General features: G+C 27.4%; 1 long non-coding RNA gene across 1 annotated transcript; it reads left to right on the forward strand.

Moving 5' to 3' along the window:
* Positions 1–2,961: 2,961 nt before the first annotated feature.
* On the forward strand, positions 2,962–7,067 carry LOC136218414 (uncharacterized). Its single transcript, XR_010683794.1, has 3 exons — positions 2,962–3,165; positions 3,387–3,455; positions 6,660–7,067. It is a non-coding gene; the product is annotated as an uncharacterized lncRNA (long non-coding RNA).
* Positions 7,068–10,853: the final 3,786 nt, after the last annotated feature.

Consider the following 10,853-nt stretch of genomic DNA (forward strand, 5'->3'; position numbering starts at 1 on the left):
AAAATTTATATTAATATTGGACTGGAAAGACAGGTAAGACGGGGTCAAATACATGAATATCATAATTAAGTAAAAAATGACAACTAATGTGTTGTTTGATAAAACTGAAAATTAAGTATTGAAAAATTAAATGCTGAATTTTAAGTGCTGAATATTATAAAGGCTGAAAGTGTTAAACTCTCAAACTGTTTGATAACTATAATACGAAAAAATATAAAATAATAAATTGGACAGTTTTATCCTTTTATTTATATATATTATAAAGTTTTATCCTTTCATATTATTCAATTATTCTAAGGAAAAAAATACAATAAACCTTTCGTCCATTTTCTAATTTCAGTCTTGATCAGTGAAAATGCATACTATTCAATACATTCTGATACATTACTTTTTCCTTTATTCTTGTATGAGTTTTAATGGTTTTCTTCCATCATTAATATTTAAAGAATTACAATACCCAAAAACCATTTTATTTAATATATATGAATCTTATTATGTTCATAACAGTAGGCATAATAGTCAATTTGTTTAAAAATAATTAACTACCTAGTGCTCAGCGTGTTAAGTGGTAATTTTAAGTCAAAATTTTGGACTTACCTTTTTAAGTGCATTCCAACTTAAGTAGTTAATAAAAAGTGATCAAACACACTTATTTAATTTAAGTGTTGAATATATTAATTTAAGTGTTTTTTTCATTTATCAAACAAGACCTAAGTCATATCACCAAACTTAATTCTTAATATATCGTTATTCTCTATATATTATGATTTTACACCATAATTTAAGCAATTTAGACTCCAATTCATAAATCATAAACCCTAGAAAATATATTTTAGACTTCTAATTTATAAATTCCAATCCTTAAAATATATTACTAGTTTGATATAATTCAAAATTATAACTTGACATAATTGTAAATAGTTTTTAAAATATGAATTTCTGTGCAATTTTTCCAAAGACAAAGTGGAGATGGGCCGTAGCTAATGGGCTGCTCCTCGACATGTACAAGAACAGAGAAAATGTTGAAACAAAATGGGAAAATTACACAGAAATTCATGTTTTAAAAACTATTTACAACTATATCAAGTTATAATTTTGGATTATGTTAAACCAGTAAAATCAGTACTTTGATTATATTTTAAGGATTGAAATTTATAAATTAGAAGTTTAGAATATATTTTCTAGGGTTTATGATTTATGAATTGGAGTCTAGAATTTTTAAATTATGGTATAACATCATAATATATAAAGAATAATGACATATTAAGAATTAAGTTTGATGATATGATTTAGTTGTAATTTTATACTTCATGTATTTGACGCAAACAAAATTGGGTTTCAAGCCCAATTAGATCCTAAACTATAATATAAAAATTAATTCTGTCATTAAAATTTTAAAATCATCAATCAGACTCTTAACATATATCTTGAAAGTTAATTAGATTCCTAAGGTTATAATATTGTCAATCAACCATCAATTGGATCCTTTTCATATTGAAATAAATTTTGATTTTCGGTTATTTTATATTTTTAATTCGAGTTATTTTATAATATCTATTTCAGTTTTAGTTAAACCAAACAAAATATAATACCAAAATATCTTTATATATATAATACTTATTTCGGTTTGGTTTAGTTTTTCTTTTATTATTATAAATGATTGATAATATTATAAAATAATAATCAAACCCAAAATTAAAATATTAAATAACAAAAAACGAAAAATATAATAAAATGTGATGATAATCGAAAATCAAGCCAAAATTTTATTTTAATTATAGAAGATGTTTAATTAACTTTGAAAGTGTAGATTGATAAATTTTTTTTTATATGAAAATGCTTTTAATTTCACTTGATTAAAATACAATAAGTACAAAAAAAAAAAAAAGAAAAAAGAAAAGAGTAAAGAATCAAATCTTACAAGATCTACAAAGAGACTAAAATGAGTACATAGAGTAAAAAATACCATAAAGGCATAAAAAAACACAAAACAATAATGAAACATATATTTCTCGTAAATCAAAATTTGTAGAAAAGTTGATGCAATCTAATCTTCAGTATTTAGGTCATTTAGAATATTCAGATTTGAGTCATTTTTGTTGATGTAATCACGTAGATCTATTAATCTACGGACAAGATAAATCGTTTCCGTTATTGCTAAATTCGAAAAAAGCTATAAATGAAAGAATTAGAAAGTAGATACAATTCAAACAAATGAAGAGATCCGATAAAATATATGGAAACCGACTAAAAAGAAAAAAATAAGAAAGTAAAATACATAAAATCTAATTCGGAGTGGGGTAGGAAGAAGGAAGACAATTTTTTTTCTTCCCACTCAAAGTAGATCGTCAAAAGAAGAAAACTTTGAAACTTGACAGATGATGAAATTTGGACAAAAAAAAAAAAAAAAAAAGGAGAAAAGAAGAGTAAGATGGGTAGGGTTAAGTCTTAGAAATGAGATTAGTAGATTGATAATCTAATTGATGATTTTAGAAGGTTGAGGAATGAATTGATTTTTAAGATATAAAAGAGAAGTCTAATAGATGATTTTTTATTATTTTATATTTTCAATTCGGTTTATATCGATTTTTTTTAATAATATTTTAAGTTTTGGTTATCGATGAAATTTTAATATAAAAAATTGATTGAACAAAATATAATATCAAAATAATATTTTTATATGTGTATATCTAATATTTATTTCAATAAGGTTTAATTTTTTTTTATTAAAATTGAACTGATAATTAATAGGTGAAGGCTATGGCTACTTTGTTGGAAAACAAAGTAAACCTTACTTTGTTTAAATCACCATTGATTATAATGATTAATAATCTCTACCATTCAATTATATTAATAGATAATTAATTATTTTAACCGGTGAATTGGTTCTTCCGGTCTTCTACTCACTCCTTGTTTCTTCTACTCTCGTGTTTCTTCCATTGTCCACGGCTTACGCTGAAAAAAGAGTCCTGGCTAGAGCTTCAAGATCTTGTTAATCGCCTCTTGTGGAACGCAAATTGACAGAACATTCCATTCTACTAAGAAAAGTGATGCCTCTGCTCTTTTTGTTTCCTAGAATTATTTCTCTTCTTCCTACCCAACTTTTCCAATCGACTTGCTCATACTCGACGACGTTTCTGGGAATGCTTGAAAGAGAAGAGAAAGGTAATTACAATATACTCATACTACTACTTTCTTATTTCTTTTTCCAGTTTTGGGGATTTCTTCCCAATCCATAGTCAAATTGAATTGCAGCCTTTTTCCCAATCCGCTCATCAAATTGAGTTGCAGGCTGCAACCCTTTCTTCCCGTATATATCAAGCAGACTTATGTCCATATTTGATGTTGTCAATTTCTCACAATCTCCTTATCCAATTGTGTTGCAGGTTGCAGGTTTTTCTTCTATACCCTATGCTTGCTTGGCCCAGATTGAATTGAAGTTTTGCCTTCTTCAAGTAAGCTCGCCTTATTATGCTTTTCCTTGTTTTTCTTTGATTTTATGGTTAAATTCAAAATTATGTTGCTTGATTTAAGGTGTATTGCTTAAACTAATGAGGTTTGCATTTTCTTAAATTAAGCATGTTTGTAAATCCGATATGAAAACTTGAAGGAAAACTACCATCAATAATGGAAACATTAACAATTAAAATTGTTTACTACTTCAAGATATTGCTACATACCTTAGATTAATCCTATGTGAATGAGATAAATAGAATCCTTGAGGCAGCCAAGAGACTCTAAAAAAATAACCATTTTGAACCTCCAAAACACTTATAACAGTTCGAATAGTGATCTACCTTTAAGAACTGTATAAAAAGGAAGCACATGAAATAGTTATTAGGGATAAGGTGCAAAAATATCCTTAACGTTATCAACTAAGAGCAGTATTATCCTTAACATTAAAAATGGTACAATTAAAGGTTTAAGGTTGTCAAATTGGTTCAATTTTAGACATCACTAATGGTTCCACTAACACTGTTAAACGTTTTGTTCCCCTAGAGTTTAAATCATGTATGTCTGCAATTTTAGAAACATCAATTTCGTTTTTTTGATGCTTCGAGTCGGTTCCTCCAGAGGGAAGAGAAGGGAATGAAGATTCAAAAACTGTTCTCGAAATGGTTTATAGTTACCAAAATGAAATGGTTTATGCTCCTCCTCTGCTGAATGCTCCGCATATATGGTGTTGTTATGCTTCGGCGAGCAGCAGTTCAGAAAAAAAGAAGCAGCGAGCAGCAGTTCAGAAAACAAAAAGCAGCAGCAGCCGTCCAAGAAGAATAGGAATAGAAGAGATGAAATGAAATGAGGAAAGAATTTAACCACATTAATGGGGGAAGAAATGAGAAATAATATTAAATCAAAATCTAACAAGGATAAAAACTGATTTTGATAAAAAATTCATCAGATATAACAGCAGCATAGATTAGGGGATGAGAACATAACAGTGTTAGTAAATCTGTTAGGTATGTCTAAAATTGGAACAAGTGGCTAACCTTGGACCCTTAATTGTACCGTTTCTAACGTTAAGGATAATATTGCTCGGGTATTTTTGCACCTTATCCCTAGTTATTATGAAGCTATTATATTACTTATGATTGTAGAGCATTGTGCACGGTCTTCCACTTTCAATAACCATTTTAGTTACGTCAGCATTTTCAAATCATTAATTTTTTGGACCATTACCTGTGAAATTCGTGCTATGGTTAAAGTTATGGAAGTAAGAAGAAGAAACAAGTCTTAACATTTTAAAAGGGCAACAATTTCAGGAGTAGCTTAGTTTGAACTGTAATATGTTGAGGTTCCCAAGCATGGAGATCTAGTTTGAGTTAGTTTAGTGACTAGATTGGATCTTGTAAATAGAAAAACTGTCAATATTTAACTGAAAATATTTCAAAGGAAAATCAATTCAAACAAAAAATAGCAAAAAATATATGCTCACAAAAGGGATCTAAACCAGGAAATTACAAGGAATTAATGGGACCAAATCTAGAAAAAGAGATAACATTTGATAGATCATGGTAGCTGGAAGAATGTAATTTCTCCTGCTGCTGTTTATATAATATTGATTCGATTATGCTTCAAAGTTCATTCTGATTCGTAAGTTATTCCTTTGTTGATTCTGATTTCAGTTGCTATTGATTCCGCTCTTCTCTGCTATTCTTCTTATTCTACTTACTTCACTTCCTAATTTTAATCCCTACTTACATCTCTACCTCTTTTCATCATAATTAACTATATCTCTGTTTTTTCGTGTCAAATTAAAATTCAATTTTTCCACTGGAGGATCTTTATACGGAATCCCCAAAAATCATAGTGAAGAGTAGAGGGATTCTTAGTTTATTTTATTTCTGTTAATCAGTTCCTAATTTCAATCCTTACTTACATCTCTAGCTCTTTTTTGTCATAATTATCTGAATCTCTGCTTCTTCATGTCAAACTAAAATTCAATTTTGCCACTGGAGGACCTATAGATATACATATGGAATACCCCAAAAGCACAGTGAACAGTAGAGGGATTATTGTATCCTGTTGGTGGTGTTTATGTTAATCAGTTCCTAATTTAAATCTCTAATTACAGCTCTTTTCATCATAATCACCTGAGTCCCTCCCTGCATAGTAGATAGATTATCTAGTTGAATATAATTTGATCTGCTGCTGCTGTTTATGTAATAGAATCTCTGCCTCTGTCTGTCAAATTAAAATCGATTTTCGTCATGGAATCCACCAAAGGAATTGTGAATAGTAGATGGATTGTTGTATCTATTAGATATTAGATATTATCAAGATTATATTGTTTCAGTTATAGTTATAGATCACACTGTATCTAGTTAGTTAGCCTATTATTCTTATAAGTTAGTCATTCACTACAACGTGAACTCTACATTGTATTTATACAGAATTACACATCAATGATAATCAGTGATTCAAAATCTAATAATAGTATCCTGGTGGTGGTGTTTTATATATTCAGATCTTGGCTATGCTGTAATTAAGTGCATTAGGATAATTAACTTTAAATCGCTCTCATTATTCTAACTAAGTTAATTAGTATTTGTTCTATATAAAATTTAGATATATAGGATTTTAAAGTCTCTCATGAAATATTATTTAATGGGTGGAGTGAAGTCGAACTCATACTCGGGTTGTCAGAAAGTAATGGAGCTCGAGCTCGAGTTCAACATGGGATTTAACTTTGATTGGCTCATGCTGTTCTATATACTTTCCCATGATGTCCACGCCCAAAAGCCATGCTCTTAGAAATATCCAGAACCCACTTAAGAGTTCATCCCTATAATTAGCATCCTGCTGTTTCTCTTTATCAAATTTGAACAACTATAATTATTTTTAGTGCAATAATTGAAGCCTAGGTCCACACATCTCACTTCACATTTAATTTCGTTTAAGCTCAAATATAATCAACTTGTATTGTCTTGTCTACTGGCTTTAAAAAATTGTCCAATTCCTCCATTTAAGGATGCTGTAAGTATTTACTAGTGGTTGCTACAATAAATAAAGAGATAAGGTGCAAAAATTACCTAACATTTATAGTTATGAGCAATTTTACTCCTAACGTCTAAAATGGTGCAATTTTTGTTAAATGATGAACAAAATAAATCATATAAAATTTATAATTGTTTTAATAAAATTATGTTGAACTGCAGGTAGTAGACCAAGCTGGTTGTTGGATCCCCTAAAGGATACTCTGGAAACTAAAGTTTGGACCGCAGATATTGATGATCTTCTTTTAGGGGTCGGAAACTAAAGTTTGGACTGAAGATATTGAACAATTGCTGGAGGCAAATGGAGTGGTCGAGGGAGTCATATAGATGGAGCAAGTAAAGATGCAAAGTTTTCTAGTTGTTTCAGGAACTTGGTAGAAATTTACTCGTGGTAAACAAACAATATAAGGTTGATTCATGATTATGTTGATAGTTTTGAACATATCATCAAAACTTTAGTCACATTATGTTTTTTTGGATTTTGTTAATTTTAGTTTTAATTATGACAACATTAGTGCCAAGATGAGGTTAATTGTAGTGATATTTTTTTTTTGAATGAAATGATGTAGCTTTTATCTTCTTCTTGCTGCAAAATAAGTGAAATTGCAATACTAATTAGAAATTTACCGAAAGAAAATATTCTGCTTAATAACGGTATACATATTTGAGCGACTTTACTTGAGCGACTTTACGACGGAATAAAACGGTTTACCGACAGATTTTCCGTAGGTAAATGTATTCTTGTTAGTGCGTAAACCTGTTGTAGAGGCCGGTAGAGAAGTGTCGCTATTAAAAAACCTACCCCACCGCCCTAAGAAAACCGTCGGTACCAGTAGCAACGGCAGCATTAACAACACATTTGCGACGGTTTCAAAAAGCATCGCTAATATTTGTAGCGACGGTTTTAACCATCGCTAAAGCAGAAAAATTCTGTCAGTAAAGGACTTTTTTTTGTAGTGCTTCTTATTTGGGATAAAAATTTATAAACCTTATGAAAAATAGAGTTTTACGTAAAACCTAGGAACTTTACGTAAATATTTTATTTTTAGACATAATTTACATAAAATTGGTTTAAATTTACATAACCTTGTTATTTTAAGAGTTAAAATCCACAAACTTTGTTGAAAATAGGGTCTTACGTAAAACCTTTAAACTTTATATACATTTTTTTATTTTTAGATATAAGTTACGTAAAGTGGGACTAAATTTACGTAATCTTGTTACTTTAGGAGATAAAATCCAGAAACCTTGTGAAAAATAGAGTTTTATGTAAAATATTTAAACTTTACGTAAATTTTTTTATTTTTAGATATAATTTAGGTAAAGTTTGACTAAATTTACTTTAACTTTGTTATTTTAGAAGAAAAAAATCCACAAACCTTGTGAAAATAGAGTTTTACGTAAAACCTATTAATTTTACGTAAATCTTTTATTTTTAGGCATAATTTACGTAACATTTGACTAAATTTACGTAACCTTGTTATTTTAGGAGAAAAAATCCACAAACCTTGTGAAAATTAGAGTTTTACGTAAAAACTTTGAACTTTACGTAAATCTTTTATTTTTAGATATAATTTACGTATAGTTTGACTAAATTTACGTAACCTTTTTATTTTAGGAGAAAAAAATTAACAAACTTTGTGAAAATAGAGTTTTACGTAAAACCTATGAATTTTACGTAAATCTTTTATTTTTTGACATAAATTACGTAAAGTAGGACGTAATTTACGTAACCTTGTTATTTTATGAGAAAAAATCGACAAACCTTGTGAAAATTAGAGTTTTATGTAAAATCGTTAAACTTTACATAAATCTTTTATTTTTAGATATAATTTACGTATAGTTTGACTAACTTTACGTAACCTTTTTTTATTGTAGGAGAAAAAAAATCAACAAACGTTGTGAAAATAGAGTTTTACGTAAATCTTTAATTTTTTGACATAAATTACGTAATGTTGGACATAATTTACGTAACCTTGTTATTTTAGAACGAAAAATTCACAAACCTTGTGAAAATTAGAGTTTTACGTAAAACCTTTAAACTTTACTTAAATCTTTTATCTTTAGATATAATTTACGTATAGTTTTACTAAATTTACGTAATCTTGTTATTTTAGGAGAAAAAATCCACAAACCTTGTGAAAATTGACGTTTTACGTAAATTCTTTGAACTTTACGTAAATCTTTTATTTTTTGATATAATTTACGTATAGTTTGACTAAATTTACATAAACTTTTTTTATTGAGGAGAAAAAAATTCACAAACCTTGTGAAAATAAAGTTTTACGTAAAACCTATGAATTTTACGCAAAAATTTTATTTTTAGACATAATTTAAGTAAGGTTTGACTAAATTTACGTAACCTTGTTATTATAGAATGAAAAATCCACAAACCTTGTGAAAATTTGAGTTTTACGTAAAACCTTTGAACTTTACGTAAATATTTTATTTTTAGATATAATTTACGTATAGTTTGACTAAATTTACGCAACCTTTTTTATTTAGGAGAAAAAAATTCACAAACCTTGTGAAAATAGAGTTTTACGTAAAACCTATGAATGTTACGTAAATCTTTTATTTTTTTACATAAATTACGTAAAGTTGGACATAATTTACGTAACCTTATTATTTTAGGATGAAAAATCCACAAACCTTATGAAAATTAGAGTTTTACGTAAAACCTTTGAACTTTACTTAAATCTTTTATTTTTAGATATAATTTGCGTATAGTTTGACTAAATTTACGCAACCTTTTTTATTTAGGAGAAAAAATTTCACAAACTTGTGAAAATAGAGTTTTACGTAAAACCTATGAATTTTACGTAAATCTTTTATTTTTTGACATAAATTATGTAAAGTTGGATATAATTTACGTAACATTATTATTTTAGGATGAAAAATCCACAAACCTTGTGAAAATTATAATTTTACGTAAAACCTTTGAACTTTACGTAAATTTTTTATTTTTAGACATAATTTACGTAAGATTTCACTAAATTTACGTAACCCTTTTATTGTAGGATGAAAAATTCACAAACCTTGTGAAGATAGAGTTTTACGAAAAACCTATGAATTTTACGTAAATCTTTTATTTTTAGACATAATTTACGTAAGGTTTGACTAAAATTATGTAACACTTTTACTTTAGGAGAAAAAATCTATAAACCTTGTGAAAATTAGAGTTTTACGTAAAAACTTTGAACTTTACGTAAATATTTTATTTTTAGACATAATTTACGTAAGGTTTGACTAAATTTACGTAACCTTGTTATTTTATGAGAAAAAATCCATAAACCTTGTGAAAATTATAGTTTTACGTAAAATCTTTGAACTTTATGTAAATCTTTTATTTTTAGATATAATTTACGTATAGTTTGAGTAAATTTACATAACTTTTTTTTTATTTTAGGAGAAAAAATTCACAAACCTTGTGAAAATAGAGTTTTACGTAAACCTATGAATTTTACGTAAATATTTAATTTTTTGACATAAATTACGTAAAGTTGGACATAATTTACGTAACTTTGTTATTATAGCATGAAAAATCCACAAATCTTGTGAAAATAGAGATTTACGTAAGACCTATGAACTTTACGTAAATCTTTTATTTTTAGATATAATTTACATATAGTTTGACTAAATTTACGTAACCTTTTTATTTTAGGAGAAAAAAATTAACAAACATTGTGAAAATAGAGTTTTACGTAAAACCTATGAATTTTACGTAAATCTTTTATTTTTTGACATAAATTACGTAATAGGACATAATTTACGTAACCTTATTATTTTGTGAGAAAAAATCGACAAACCTTGTGAAAATTAGAGTTTTACGTAAAATCTTTGAACTTTATGTAAATCTTTTATTTTTAGATATAATTTACGTATAGTTTGACTAAATTTACATAACTTTTTTTATTTTAGGAGAAAAAATTCACAAACCTTGTGAAAATAGAGTTTTATGTAAAACCTATGAATTTTACGTAAATCTTTAATTTTTTGACATAAATTACGCAAAGTTAGACATAATTTACGTAACCTTGTTATTATAGGATGAAAAATCCACAAATTTTGTAAAAATAGAGTTTTACGTAAAACCTATGAACTTTACCTAAATCTTTTATTTTTAGACATAATTTACGTAGGGCTTCACTAAATTTACGTAACCCTTTTATTGTAGGATGAAAAATTCACAAACTTTGTGAAAATAGAGTTTACGTAAAACCTATGAATTTTACGTAAATCTTTTATTTTCTGACATAAATTACGTAAAGTAGGACATAATTTACGTAACCTTGTTATTTTATGAGAAAAAAATCCACAAACCTTGTGAAAATTAGAGTTTTACGTAAAACCTTT

This window comes from Euphorbia lathyris, chromosome 1 (assembly GCF_963576675.1).
Source record: "Euphorbia lathyris chromosome 1, ddEupLath1.1, whole genome shotgun sequence".
NCBI classification, from domain to species: Eukaryota; Viridiplantae; Streptophyta; class Magnoliopsida; order Malpighiales; family Euphorbiaceae; genus Euphorbia; species Euphorbia lathyris.